Source organism: Microcaecilia unicolor, chromosome 11, assembly GCF_901765095.1.
Source record: "Microcaecilia unicolor chromosome 11, aMicUni1.1, whole genome shotgun sequence".
Classification (NCBI taxonomy): Eukaryota; Metazoa; Chordata; class Amphibia; order Gymnophiona; family Siphonopidae; genus Microcaecilia; species Microcaecilia unicolor.
Genome location: NC_044041.1, coordinates 48,446,257 through 48,462,191, shown reverse-complemented (window position 1 = coordinate 48,462,191; position 15,935 = coordinate 48,446,257). Strand labels below are relative to the sequence as shown.

At 41.7% G+C, this 15,935-nt stretch overlaps 1 protein-coding gene across 3 annotated transcripts in view; it reads right to left on the bottom strand.

Moving 5' to 3' along the window:
- The window catches only part of ADGRD1 (adhesion G protein-coupled receptor D1), a 428,743-nt gene that overhangs the window by 275,901 nt on the left and 136,907 nt on the right, over nucleotides 1-15,935 (bottom strand). The window lies entirely within an intron of this gene.

Below are 15,935 nucleotides of genomic sequence, written 5' to 3'. Positions count from 1 at the left end.
TAATATTGCTTTTGTGTTTCCATCTCTATCCATATGCAGCTGAGCAAAAGAATCCAGACCCTGAGAATGTCTAGACTGATCAGGGGAGAGGAGACCCGAAGCTGCATCCCAACACATGGGAAGCTTTGACGGATGTCACGTGATAAAATATTCCCTTGATAAATTGCTCTAAACATTTTTTTTTTTTTAAGCACATTTGCCATTAATGGTAACTGACAGAAATCTGAAAAATGTGTTTGTCAGCATAGAAGATGAAGGTGTGTGGTCACCACAAGTATTAGTCATTGCAGTGCAATTACTGCTGGCCATGTTCTAAGGATAGATTCAATCCAACCAGTATCACTGTTCTAAATCTCTCAGGATACAGAAAGGTTTCAGCTAAATAACTAAATCTGGAATGTATTTTCAGTCTTAACTAAGTTCAGCTGGATTCCCTTCCAAAAGCAAATGAGAAGGTGGAAATAATTGACTTAACACTTACTTTGACTTCCAAGAGCATGAATATATTTCTATATTTGGTTACATGGAATATTATGACTTCCAAACATTTTAGTTCATCCTAGTCCTGAGGGTATAAGTCAAGAACACCAACAAATCATGGACGGGTTCCTTGTTTCAGATATGATAACCCTCTACCATAAATTTGATACTAAATGTCTAGTCAGCAATTAGTTTCTAACCAGGTTTAACATTCTCTTTCCTTAATCTCACATATATGCTCACCCCTTGCTTGTTTTGCAAAGTCTACAATTTCTGAAAGTTCCTTTTGTAAATGTGATGTAGGATCTTCTGTCAGTAGGACATAATATTTCCTGTTATCAAGTTGTCTCTGAGCATCATCGATATAATCTGTCCTGTTAAGAACAATGATGCCTCCTCCCTTATCAGCAGGTTTGATAGTTATGTCTGGTTAAATTATAGAATCTATGGGTCCTATTTATTAAGCTGTGCTAGCATTTTTAGAGCACACTAGAAATTATCACTAACACCCATAGGAATATAGCATTAGCACGCAATAATTTTTAGCATGCGCTAAAAACACTAGCCCGCCTACAGCGTGGCTTAGTTAACAGTGCCCTTTGTTTCTTATATTTCTCTAAATGATGAATGTCCCTTTATATGCACTGATTAAATGTGTAAACAAGAGAGTCAACTGGTCCAGGAAGGCAAGAAACAACTCAGGAAGACATTGCAAAACAAGATAGGTATTTAACCACTAAAGAAAGTGATTTTTGTAAAGTAACTAGTAAAAAAGGCCCGTTTCTGGAAGGAATGAAACGGGTGCTAGCAAGGTTTTCCTGGGAGTGTGTATGTTTGAGAGAGAGAGCCAGAGTGAATGTGCGGGTGTGTGACAGAGTGAGACTGTCTGTGTGACAGTGTGTGTGTGAGAATGAGAGTGTGTGGCAGGGCCCCCTCCCCTGTTCCTAATGCCCCTCACCCCCGTTCCCTCCCCTCTTTATCCTCCTCCTTCCCACACTTTGGGTTCCTTAAGGCTTTCAAAAGTCTATGTACCCCTGTGGCCCTAATGGCCAGTATCCAGATACCCCACCACTTTCCTCCTCACCCCTCCCACAAGATGTAACATTTTCACGTCCTTCTTTTTTTTTTTTTTTTTTTTTTTTTTTTTTAAGTGTCCTATCTACCCTATGTCCAAATGCCCGGCATTCAGATTGTGTTCCTCTCGTAAATTTTCATTTCTTTCATTCATTCAGAACTGCCCCCCCCCCCCCCCCCCCCCCCGAACACTTTCGGTTCCTTCAGTCTTTTAAAACTCTCCTATGTACCCTGTGGGCTAATGGCCAGCATTCAGATTGTTTTCCTTTCCCAAATGTTCATGTCTTTCAGTTGTTCAGAACTCCCCCCTCCCCCCATTTAACACTTTCAGTTCCTTCAGTCTTTTAAAACTCTCCTATCTACCCTGTGTCCTAATGGCCAGCATTCAGATTGTTTTCCTTTCCCAAATGTTCATGTCTTTCAGTCGTTCAGAACTCCCCCCTCCCCCCATTTAACACTTTCAGTTCCTTCAGTCTTTTAAAACTGTCCTATCGACCCTGTATCCTAATGGCCAACACTCCAATTGTTTTGCTTTGCCAAATTGTCTGTCACTGACGTCACTGACATCAGTGCGTGCTTGCCTAGCAGACCACTTCCGGCAGGCACGGTTCCAGGCACATCCTGTTGGAGGTGAGAATTATTATATAGGAAATCTCCTGTTATACCTACCATTTATATCCTGCCTAAAATTCATAAGTCGACAACAATTCAGCCTGGTAGATCCATTATCCCCAGCAACAGTTTGGTTCTTGAACCTTTATCCTAATTTGTAGATTACTTTTTACGGCCTTATCTACCAAAGATTGATTCTTATATGAGGGATTCTACACATGTTATTAATTTACTCAACGAATTTGATAGTGATCTGTCAAACATTCTATTAGTCACACTTGACATTGACTCCCTTTATACAAATAGTCCTCAGATAGAGACCTTTCTAATAATCAAAAATACCTGAGAGGTAGAACAAATTCTGTAGAATTCCAAATCATCTCATCTTGACATTTGCAACTCTTGCCTTAACACAAAATTATTTTTGCTTTGAAACAACATTTTTTTCAACAAATTAAGGGTATGGCGATGGGTACCACAATGGCCCCTGACATTGCAAACCTGTAAGTTACCTCTTTTAAGAACATCTACCTCAAAAACCAACAGTGTAGTAACTAATGAATAAATATACTCTAAAAATGTCACAAAAATCAGGGTTTTTTTAAGGGGGTACTTGGGGGTACTGAGTACCAGCACCTTTTCCACTGTCTGCTAAACATGACCCATGGTTCTCGTATTTTAATAAAAGAGCTCAGGTTCTACATACAAATTCTGCCTTGACATAGATTCTATGACTGGTTGCAGGGGCCCTGGCTATTGTGGGGTGAGTCCCTCAATGATCAGTCCACCTCTGAAGGGTGGCCTGGCATTTGAGTACTGGCACCTTTTTTGCTAGACAAAATGCACTGCAAAAAATATTATCAAAAACTACACATACAGATATGGGCTCATAGAGAATAGAGGGACCATTATAAATCCCGAAAGATTCTCTTTAATCCCAACTGGGAACCCCTCTCATAAGCTTTAATCATTATACATATCTAGATAACAGTATTTTCCACTTTAATATATATTTAAATAATTTCAACTATTGTATTTAAAAAATGTACTTATCTGAAAAAGCTCAACAACTTGCCCAGGTCCCAGAGGAATATTTCAGGATTTATGATGGTCCTTCTATTGTCTATGAGCATATATCTGTATGTATAGTTTTTGATAATAATGTTTGTGACATTTTTACAGTATGTTGATTCATGAGTTATTACACTGTGGGTTTTTTTTAGATAGATGTTAGTGACCGTTTCCCTCAGTGATTAATGCAGTGTGCCTCTTTTTAGAAGATATTTTTATCCAATCTCCCTTTTTAAAAAAGATATTCATTTTATAAATGATATATAGATGATATATTTTTGCTTTGGGAAGGAAACTCTGATAGACAACCAACAATTCTAATTGTGGATCAAAACAGGACACATTAATCTTCAACTCAAGATGCAATTTCATGATACAGAGATTAAGTTCCTTGATATTTTGATAAGGAAACATGCACACTTTTTCAGTATGTGTATCTGCAAAAACTTACAGATAGGAATTTGTACCGTCATTATACTAGATTTCATGACAAAAAAATTAAAAAGAGCTTGCCTCTTTGTCAGTTTTTAAGACTGTGAAGGCTCTGTACTGACTATGATAATTTTGAAGCACAAGCCTCTACAATGATTCGGAAATTTAATATCAGGGGATGTCCAGATCATCTAGTTCATGAATGGTACATTATAATGGGGGATTGCTAAACAGATGAGAAACCTCTCCCTAGAGTCACTAGGGGGAGGGAACTGGTTGGAAAAAAGGGAAAGTGAAAAGCCCTGCCCCTAGGGGATTGTTTATAGGAAAGTGCTGCGGGAAATATTTCTGCTTATTGAATGACAGTAGGGTTGGAGTTGGAATTTGATACATGTTGTTGGGGACAGCACGAGGTCTTTGGTTACCTCTACCCCCACCTGGAAACCTTGAGAGGTTCAAGAAACTAAGGCTGACTAAAGTGGAGGTTTCTGACTGTAAAGCTTAACCCTGAAGTGCAGAAGTGCTCCAAGTGAGAAGCAGGGAAATCCAGTCTGGGAGCAAAAAGAGGGACGAGCCTGTTCGGAGCCAAAGGTGGTAGCCCTGAGAGGTACGCCTTTTGGGAGCGTGGGGACAGACAGGGAGGTCTGATCCAGAGTGGAGATCACTTGCTAATCCATGCTGCAGGTACAGCCTTAGGTTGTTTCACCCAGAAAGGATGGGTAAACGATAGGAGTTGTAAATATGTATATACCGTAGGATCTACAAATTGGACTAATGGATTTACACCATATCCCTAAGTTGGCATGTGACTTACTTGCACAAAGACATCAAATTGGATTACAAATTAACTTGTTTTATTCTGAAAGGATTTGAACTGCCTGCTGCAGAATTATCAGTAAAGTTTTTGTTTGGAGTGGAGGAGTGGCCTAGTGGTTAGGATGGTGGACTTTGGTCCTGGGGAACTGAGGAACTGAGTTCAATTCCCACTTCAGGCACAGGCAGCTCCTTGTGACTCTGGGCAAGTCACTTAACCCTCCATTGCCCCAGGTATAAATAAGTACCTGTATATAATATGTAAGCCACATTGAGCCTGCCACGAGTGGGAAAGCGTGGGGTACAAATGTAACAAAAAAAAAATAAAACCTGGAGTGGTGTCTTTTTTGCATGAGAGTGAAAAGTTACTTGCTCCCTGAACTAACAAAGAGAAGTGTGCAGAGACAATAAAGAGTAAAAGCCCCGGCTCAATACCCCCACAGCCTTCTGAAGTAAGTATGGCCCTAGCCTGCGCCCAGCTCAATGAGTCAGAAGTGACTAAGGGGCCCTTTTACTAAGGCAAGTAGGTGCCTAAGTACGTCCAATGTGCATCAATTTGCAACTACCGCCCAGCTTCTGCATGCCCCAGCGGTAATTCCATTTTTTAATGCACGTCCGATGCGCGTGTCAGAAAATATTTTTCATTTTCTACCATGCGGCGCTAACCAGGTGGTAATTGGCAGTGTACACAATGACGACTACCGCCCGGTTAACACATGAGACCTTACCGCTAAGTCAATGGGTGGCAGTAAGGTCTCAGGCCCGAAATGGGCATGCGCCAATTTTTATTTTGCCACACGTCCATTTTCGGCCCAAAAAAGGCTTTTGTTACAGGCACGCTGGAAAATGGACCTGTGCGCGTTCAAAACACGTGCCTACACCAGCGCAAGCCATATTTTTGGCGCACCTTAGTAAAAGGACCCCCAAGAAATCTCCTCCCTTTGTTTTTTTTTGTGGCCCTGGTCTCGGGTGCTCTCCCACGAAGAGCTAGCTGGTGCCCACAATGTGTATGTGGTGAGACCAGGGTTACATATACATTCTGGATGCAATTCTTTTCATTTGCAGCATATTCTGAATGCTATATTTCAATTTTATAAGCCTATACACTGCAACACCTCCTTGCTTTTTTTCATATTTTATACATATATTCCTATGGTTATTTACCCTCTGTGTCCCTTAGGCAGGGGTGTGCTGGTAAATTTTTAACAACAGGCTCTTTCTCCTGACGTAGCCAGCTCTGCAGTTGGAAGGGCCAGGGGTGGCCGGGTGGGAGGGGGGAGCAACACTTGCCTCTCTCTCCTCCCTCCCTTCGTGCGGGCACGCTAGGCATACCTTTGCTGGCAACCAATAAATGGACTGCCACCACTCCCAACGTCTTGCTCTGAGCAGCATGCTGGAACTTCTCACACATGCTGGAGAAGTCCCAGCCTGCTGCTCAGAGCTGGAAACAAGGAGCTGGGAGCAGCAGCAGTCTATTTACTTGGCTGGCAGGGCTCAGCATCCCCACCAGCAAAGTAAAAGAGAATTCAGCAGGGGGCCCACGCCCACATTTTGGAAGCCAGTTGTTAAAGTAGCCATGGAGGGCCCTATTTTAACAACCGGCTCCCAAAATTCTTAAAAACTTAACAACCGGCTCTTGCGAGCCTGTGAGAGCCTGCTCCAGCACACCACTGCCCTTAGGTGTACCTGGACAAACTATGATGCACTGTGTGAAACATTATAACACACTAGCAGTTTCAAAACCAGGCTCCCTGGAAGAAGAGGCTGCAGGCAGCTGTGTTGTTGAAAAGTGAAAGCACTTCAGGCTCCTCCCTTTGAAGCATTTTGTTTTGTTATGGGTTCTGTGCAGTTCTGACAGTGTTAGTAAGTTGCCTCCGTCTACACTGTAGTTTCTTTTTAATACAAATCTTTGTTGAATCTAGACACAGAGGCACTCTCCTTACATCTTTTTTTTTTTTTTAGAATGGTTTTAAACATTCGGTGTGGCCTCGACATTTGCTTTTTGGAATACAATATTTTGTTCTTTGCAGATTTATTCTTCCAGCACGTATTTTAATAGTGATTCCAAGTTTACAGGCAGCCTTGTTTTCTATTTTTTAGAAGCATGATGTTACTGTCATCTAACATTTTTTTTTAAACATTGCTACCCTTTGGCGCTTTTTTTTTTTTAGAAGACATTGATCGCAGGCAGTCCTGTTTACATTCTTTCCTTGTTGAGTTTAACTTCTCCTATGCACTGGTGCTGTTCTTTCATACCTTTTAAAACCATGATGTTGTTTTCTAATACTTTTTTAAAACCATGGTTTGTTGCAGCTTTGCACTTTAACATATGTGACATACCAAAAGGATTTCTATTTAGTTCCTTTATCCACTGCTTCTGTTTAATACTTAAAAAAAAAAAAGCAAGCAGCTTTTCAGTGGATTGTTGGGGTTTTGCACATTTAACATGTGTGACATCTAAAAGGATTGCTATTTAGCTGTTTTAAAATCTGCTCTTTTTATGTATATTTATTTAGATTTTGCTCATACCTTTTTCAGTGGTAGCTCAAGGTGAGTTGCATTCAGGTACACTGGATATTTTTCTGTTCCATGAGGGCTCACAATCTAAGTTTGTACCTGAGGCAATGGAGGGTTAAATGACTTGCCCAAGATCACAAGGAGGAGCAGTGGGCTTTTTTTTTTTTTGTTACATTTGTACCCTGTGCTTTCCCACACATGGCAGGCTCAATGCAGCTTACATGGGGCAATGGAGGGTTAAGTGACTTGCCCAGAGTCACAAGGAGCTGCCTGTGCCTGAAGTGGGAATTGAACTCAGTTTCTCAGGACCAAAGTCCACCACAATAACCACTAGGCCACTCCTCCACTTGAACCAGCCACCTCTGGATTGCACGACCAATGCTCTAACCTCTAGGCCACTCTCGCTTACTAAAGGGCAGTAGGGCTTCCACCAGCTTGGCAAATCGACCCACCACCAGGCTTGCCCGGGGGCCCAGTGGTAGTTCCGTGTCTCCCGTGCACCATTTCCAGAAAATACCGGCGGGTTACCGCTGGAACCCTCACTGCCTCCTAAATAGGGTTCTGGTAATTTTTTAATTACCGCATGCCCATTTACTGGCCCTTTAAAAAAAAAAGGCCTTTTTACCAATGATGGTAACAGGTGGCCTCGGCGCATGGCAATCCCACATGCCAGTGCTACTGTAGACCACCTTTTACTGCTGTTTGGTAAGAGAGCCCCTAATTTTGGTATCTGGTGCTGAATAGGCAGCTCTAGTGCAGCTTTAGTGACACCCCCAGATTCTATATAGCACAACTTAAGTTATGTGCGTATTCTGGATTTGCGCACACAATTTAGGGCCCTGTTTACTAAGGCACGCTAGTGATTTTAGCGCTCACTAAATGCTAGAGACACCCATATATTCCTATGGGCAGGACCGTTGAGAGACTGAGCCAGGCTCAATCACTACTCAGGCCGCCGGCGTCGCAGTCCCCAGTCTCCACCCGCCCACTCCAGCCCCGTTGACAGCCCCCTATCAGTCCAACACTGGGCCCCCTGCATTCAAATTGGCAGCGCCTCACCTGCGTGTGAAAGTGCAGCAGCAGATCGCCTCCCTTCGGGCCTTCCCTCCCTGTGTCCCGCCCTCGTCTGATGTAACTTCCTTTTTCCGCAAGGGCCTTCCCTCCCTGTGTCCCGCCCTCGCAGAAACAGGAAGTTACATCAGATGAGGGCGCGACACAGGGAGGGAAGGTCCGAAGGGAGGCGATCTGCCACTGCGCTTTCACATGGAGGTGAGGCGCTGCCGATTTGAGTGCAGGGGGCCCGGTGGTGGACAGAAAGGGGCTGTCGATGGAGCTGCAGGCGGGTGAGACTGGGGACTGCGTCGCCGGGCCCCCCTTGGAGGCCCAGTGAATTTTGTACCCCCTGCCCCCCCTCTCAGCAGCCCTACCTATGAGTGTCTCTAGCATTAGCACACGATAAAAATGCTAGTGCACCTATAGCACGGCTTAGTAAACAGGGCCATTGATGTTTTATGTGTTCATTATTTATGTTTCTAGATCTTGAGACTCCTGAGGAAGGCTTTAGTAACCGAAACACAGACCTGTGTTGAGGCTGGATCTACAGATTTACACATACTTATTTTTATGGCATACTGCACAAGTCTGGACCTATTAACTTATTTTATTGTCATCGATGATTTTATATTGCATTAAATTTTTAAGTTGGAATCGATTTGGTTTCCCCCTACTTTCTTCTGTTTGGCAAAAAACTTAGATGAACCAGAACTGAAGTCTGCAAGGAGCAAAATACTCTTAGGAACCTGGTTATCATTTGTATTCTGCTGACATTTATCATATTTGAGTTAAATGAAATATTCTACTCTGCAGTTAAATGTCTATAATGGAATAGTAGAGAAGGGAAAAAGATGCTGAAAAGGGGGGTGGGGGAGGAATTGAGCCACCACTTGATGGGAGGGAAACGTCTGGTCAGATACCCTTTGGCTAGCCCTGCCTGTGAAATATGGGGTCTTGATCCTATAACTTTCCTTCTGCATTGTTCAATTAATGCAGATCTTCCTAGAGTGAATAAATGCAGAATTCTAATGAAATCAAATTCCCTGCGGGCTCTGACGCCTTTCACTGAACACAGATGTTACACAGCATTACCTCAGTAGTCGACACTGCATGCTTCATAGACAGTCACATCTGAAGATGAGACCAATGTGGTCTGGAAAACTCATGTACTATCACGTCTTTGGATTAGTCTTACATTGGTCAGATATCAGCTGGTTGATATTAAAGGGTTTGTCCAGCTAACATTTTGCGTTAGCTAGACAAATCCCACCCTTTCTAAATTTCCTCTTCTCCCGTAGCATACTGGCTAATTTTTGTTTGGGCAGATTGTTACCCAGATAAATTTTACCTCCATAAAAAGAGGCCATGCTGGAAGCATTCCCAGGGTGAAGCTTAGACAGAGCTCGTATTCAGTGCTGTCCTGGTTAAATTAGCCAGGTACCTGTGGCTGATGAAATAGGAGGTCTAAAATTAACCGAACAACTTCTTTCTGCTCAACTTTCTTTCTTTCTTTCTTTCTTTCTTTCTTTCTTTCTTTCTTTCTTTCATTTATTTATTTATTAGGATTTATTTATCGCCTTTTTGAAGGAATTCAGTCAAGGCGGTGTACAGTCAGAATAAATCAAATGTGCAATAGACAATTACAGCAGTAAAAATATTCAAATAACAATACAAGGTATTACATAGTAAACTACTTACAATGTAACACTTAATGTATGATCTATAATAGTTTGCTCATTCAGTTTTCTTTAGATGCCGAGAGTGACCTCAAAGTGAATGATGAATAGAAGCTGAAGGCAGGGCTGCCAAGAGGGGAGCAGGGGGGCAAGATTCCTCAGGCCCAGGCATCCATGGTCCTCAAGGGCCACAACCCAGTCCAGTTTTCAGGATTTCCACAATGAATATTCATGATATTTATGTGCATTCAATGGAAGCAGTACATGCAACTCAATCTCATGCATATTCATTGTAGAAATCTTGAAAGCATGACTGGGTTATGGCCCTCGAAGACTGTGGTTGCCCACCCCTGCTTTAGACCATGATAGTCGACTAACATTGTTTCAGGCTTTTGCCTCAGGTTCACCCAGCAGCCAGGCACACCAATCATTTAACTGACAGTTACTCCCAAACCCCACCTGCAGAAGAAATCAGGAGCTGCCTTGAGTCTGCTAAATTGTGGCTGTCAGCAGCATCAGGTCAAGCCACTTAGGCCAGAATCAGGAGCATGCTCAGTTCTCACACATGTGCAGTTCATGCACTAGAACTGATAATGTTCGCAATGCCAGCATCAGCGGGTCAGTGGGCTGCCACTGACTGCCACAGTTTAGCTCACTCTGGTGGGCTCCAGGTTGCTTCAGCTGGCAGGACTTAGGGATCCCCACCAGCTGAGGCCATCTTAATTTTTTAGGGGGTGGGGGGAGCAAGAGGGAAGACTAAAGGGGAGAGTGGAGGAAATGGGGTACCTAATCTTTAAACATATCAACCATCGGCCCATCCAAAAATGTGGCTCTACATATGCTACTCGTCTGAATTAACCAGTTCAATTTACCTGATCATTGCTAAGTGAATTCATGGTCTTAAGGTTATCACAACTCACCAAGAAACTCAAATAGAATGTCCAATTACTGCCGATTAAGACCCTGGCAGAAGAAATAATTTCTAGTACAACGAAAATGGCACACAGTGGGTGGCACTTCTACCAGCTCCCGCGGTGAGCAATTTATTAACAACTTTTAGAAGAATTGAATCTCAAAATATCTAGCATGCAAAATATATCAAACAAATAAAAATCAGTGATCAAAGAGAGAACTTAGCGTTAATAAATGGTTGCCGCTGCCATGTAGATTAACTCTCAATGCGCACCATCAAACATTGAGGCAAATAAGCCTTCTCGGTGGTTCGGCATTTCATATGCCTGCTTCTGGAGAAAACTTAAATTTGAACCGTTCAGATCGCTAATATTATCTTTCCACAGATCAAACACTGACTCAAAAAACGACATGTCACAGCTGACTGCAACAGCCGATATTCAGTCTCAGCACCCACAAACCGCCCCAGGCAAAGACAGGCCTGCATTTTGTGTGGTCCTGTCTCTGTCTGGTTAGGTATGAAGGCACTGACACTGAATAATATTGGAGCCCATATAACTTTCAGCTCTGCCTCGACTCTGTCCCCTGATCACTCCAGCACTGCCCAGCTTGTGCCAGGACTGTCAGAACCAATATTCAGATTTTTAATTTTTAGAAAAATATTCTCCCCCTCCGAAGGGACACCACCTTGTAAGTGGTGGAGGGGCTTCCGTATTTCAATGACTTAGAGAGCTATGCTGAAGGGTTACCCATATCAGACAGGCCTCTAAGGAGAAACCAGACGAGTGTCCCAAACTGGAGGATCCAAGATGGCGTCGAGGGAGGACGTACGCTAGTTGAGTTCCCGTTTTACACCAGAATACCTGAAGTAGGTGCGCTCCCCAGAGAATGGGGAAGAAAAAGGCAAAGCCTTGGTGTTGTCCTCCTCAAACACGGCTGGGGTTCCCACCACTTCTCAGTCTACTTTGGAGAGATTCGGGGTCATAACGTCGGGGATATTGGTTCCTGCTTCGGGGAACAGCAAGGCTTTATCGCTGAATCTCAGTGGAGAGGGAGTGACTTTGAGTCCCCCTTTTGGCATGACCTCTCCAAGACCCGGAAACAGTAATGCTTCGCTATGGAGGTCGACAGTGGAAACGCCCGAAGTGGGTTAGGATTCTCACGCGATCCGAGGAGGTCCTGGCACAGCATTGACTCCGGATAATAAACCAACTGGGGGATTGGAGAGTGAGCTCTTCCCCCCCGAAGATATCTGGAGCGGTTTCTGTGGAGAAATTGGACCTGGTGAAGTCAAAAAATGTCATAATGGACGCACTATGGGAAGTGCTGCAGAGTGTGAATAATTCTCTTCTTCAGATGTCAAAAATTTTTCAGGAATAAATATGTGATTAAATCAATACTTATCTAACAAAGTGGAAGTCCAAGATATAAAAATAGAGACTTTGATTACGGAAATGGTTTCTCTACTACTACTACTACGAAAATCAGTTAATCTGGTAATGAAGGACAGTCATGTTTCTTGTAAAAAAGTGGAACTTCTGGAGAACCAATTAAGGAAAAATAACTTGAGAATGATAAATCTTCCTAAAATACCCTATATAGAGAGTTATATTACTAGTGACTTTTGCCTTTGATTTAGATAGGAACAATGTTTTGAAATTGTATTTCCGATACATGGCTGATAGTTTTTTGGGTTCAAAGATAAATATATTTCCTGATATATCAAGGGAATCGCAGACTAGGAGGTGTGAACTCTTGGCTTTTAAGCCAAGAATCATTGCCCTAGGTGGGACCTTCCTAGAGCGATTCCCTTGTAAGTGTTTTATTTCCTTATTACTTATTTGTTGAACCCAAGAAATTACAAGAGTTTGTGGAGCTAAAAGAACAGATGAAGAACCCTCTGCAGCAACTTGCTTTAGTTACCACTGTACCGGCTGCAATTACCGATTAACCTTCCTCCCTCAGAAAATATGAATTTGTAAGATTAACCACTTGGTGTTTTTCTTATTTTCTTTGAGATTGTTTTCCTGATCTTAGATCCCCCAATTGTGGACAATTATATATATTGTTGAGAGAAAATGTTTTTTTCTTTTTTCCTTATATTAATTTCTGTTTTTCCTTACATTTACGTGATAAATGTGAATGTAATTAAGTAAAATGATAAATAAAAAAAATTAAAAAAAAAGAAAAATATCATCTTTTTCTTTTATGTGCCTATAACCAACACACCTACCCACATAATTCATTCATCAGCCCGCAATCCTGGAATGCTTTGCCGAGGCTACTGAAAGAGACAACGGATCATCAAACATTCAAATAATTACTTAAACCTTATTTATTTAGTAAAGCCTATCCCAAGGTCCACAATACTCTTTAAACCCCTTTTTCCGTTTTGTTTGATTACCCGTTTTTTCCCTTGTGTCTGCTTCGCTTTTGTTGCTCCTGAATTCCCATCCATATTCTCTTATTTATTTTTATTTTATTTTAGTTACATTTGTACCCCACGCTTTCCCACTCATGGCAGGCTCAATGCGGCAGGCAATGGAGGGTTAAGTGACTTGCCCAGAGTCACAAGGAGCTGCCTGTGCCGGGAATCGAACTCAGTTCCTCAGTTCCCCAGGACCAAAGTCCACCACCCTAACCACTAGGCAGCTTCTGTTATTGTATTTGTTAATTTTTATAGAACAATAATATCCTGCTGTATTATGTAATTTTCTTGTAACTTTGTTAGCCACATTGAGCCCGCACAAGCTGGGAAAACGTGGGATACAAGTGAACCAAATAAATAAATAATGAGAGAAACCATCTCTGGCCTATTAGTCAGTCTGGACACATGGGGGTGCTAAAGAGAGTGAAAGGCATTGCTGATCTTCTCTCTCTTTCCCTGCTGGTTGAGTCTGTCCAAGGAATTTGGTTTGTGCAGGACAACTTTAAGCATATATCATGCAAAGACTTTTACATATATCTCAGAAGCCAGCCAAAGTTGTTGAGGGATATTCGCTCTTAGGCTTAGACTCAGTCAAACTCAAATCCGGAAGTTCTTGAAAAGTAGATTATTGTCTACTGCTGTACTGTGAGTCTGTCACTGTTTGATGTGTGTTCATTAACTAAAGGCTACAATTAAGTCCTTTCGATATTGCAATAAATGGACACAGATAGAGTGAGCAGAAAGAAGGGTCATAAATGATTTCTTATTCTGCATTCCTACTTTTTAAAGCTGTAATGTAAAGTAGCCTTCAGGTCAAAAAAAGGGACTTGCATTCGAAGTATTTCTTTAACAACGGTAGCAGCCGTTTTTATTTTTTCTGTCCACTTTTTTTTTCTCCTCAAATATGATAACCTTAATCATTGACAGCTGGCTGAGCACAATGTAACCTCTCCTGTCCAGTTAATTTGTTTTCTGTAGCAACCCCCTATGTTTCTGTTCACCTCTTTTCATCAATGTATACCTTCAGGCAGCAAGAATGGATTGACAGTATTTGGGCCAACAGACAAAAAGAGTCATGGGCCCCTAAGCACCTATCAAAAGCAGGCCGTGGGGCAGTTCCTTGTTGTTCCAATGGTCATTCCCCCCCCCCCCCCCCCCCCCCCCAGTCAGGCATTTTTCAAGTTTTATAGATGGACTATACAGGTCTTTATCTGCCAGCATTTACTGTGTTACTATAAGAGCCAACCTGAGCATGAAAATGTTCTACACAGTCAGGTCTCTTAGAAGGTCATTTATTAACATTGCATATTAACATCATTAGCACATTAGCACATAGTAAGATGGCGACCTGAAGTTCGTATGCCCAACGGCCCAGCTGCCCTCTGAAGTTTTGTATTCTTTACGTAAATTTCCTCTCTGCAATTGCAGTTACCTTAACTGAGAGGAAGGGGACAACCAGCAGTCAGCCGCCGATGGCCAGCGTTTTGTCCCCTGAGTAGCAAGTGCGGGACTGCTGCATGACGAACTGCTCACAGATGAAAAGGTTGGCGAGTCCTTTGATTAGCGCCGGCAAAGGAGTGTCGATGCTCTTGGACCTGGAAAAAACAACTCCATCGCTCCCGAATTATTCGACCACCATATCCAAAGGAGTGGAGGAGTTAGAGCATATGCTGAAACGGAGGACGTTTACAGCAGAACCCGAATCGGCGGACCCACTCCTAAACACCTAAGAGAAATCAACTTGGAATTTTTGGCTCCCGTGGAGGTTACATTGAATACCATCTGGAAGGCGCTTCGGGACCTAACGATGGCAGTAAATAATTTTGTTTCAGATATAATTTTATTAGAGAGTTACATTGACAATTTATCTGAACCCTTTGAAAGTGAAAAATTGATATCAATGATTCTACAAGAGCAAGAAGTGGTTATGATTTTGAAAATGATAATAGACCAGAAACTTTGAATAATAAAATGAACATTATTATAGATGATTAATATCGAGATTATTGTTTTTCCCAAAGTTCCGGGTATGACTCCTAAAGTTTTCCTTAGAAATATTTCCTCAATTATTACTTTAAAAGGAGTGAAGCCTATGAAAACTGGGATTACTTTAATCAGTGGGATTTGAATTAGAGACAAGTATATGTATTGTTAAATAACTTCTGGTTTTTAAAAGAGAAAGATTGTAATCAGATGTATTATTTCTAACTAATATTGGACAATAAGTATGTTTTCAATGAAATGATTTGACTATACACTGTATTGGCCTTGAAGAAGCCAACCAGATTATCAATGTGGAATAATGAATTAGATGAGTAATATCTGGGGATAATCAGGTTAATACCACGGGGTTTTTTTCTGTTTACTGTTTAATTGATCTCCTTGTCATGTTTCACTCTCCCTATTTAGTGGTCTAAGGAAGAGAATAGAATTACCTGACTGAAATAATTCCTATGTATTACTTTCTCTGTTTCCAGCAAGTTGTTTTATCACTTGTAAAAATTTAAATGGTTATAAATAAAAAATTTAAAAATAAATAAAAATTTTTTAAAATAAATAAAAATATTTTAAAAAACATCATTAACACATGTTGTTGTTATTATTATTAATTCATTTATTAGGATTGGAGTGGAGGAGTAGCCTGATGGTTAGTGCAGTGGCCTAAGAACCAGGGAAACTGGGTTTGATTTCCACTGCAACTCCTTGTGAATTTGGGCAAGTCCCGTACGTAAAACCACTATGATTGTAACCACAGAAAGGCAGTATATCAAATCCCATCCCCTCTCCCTTATTTATCACATTTTTGAAGAAATTCACCCAAGACAGGGGGTACAACAAGAATAACCTGGACGTAGGCAATAAACAAT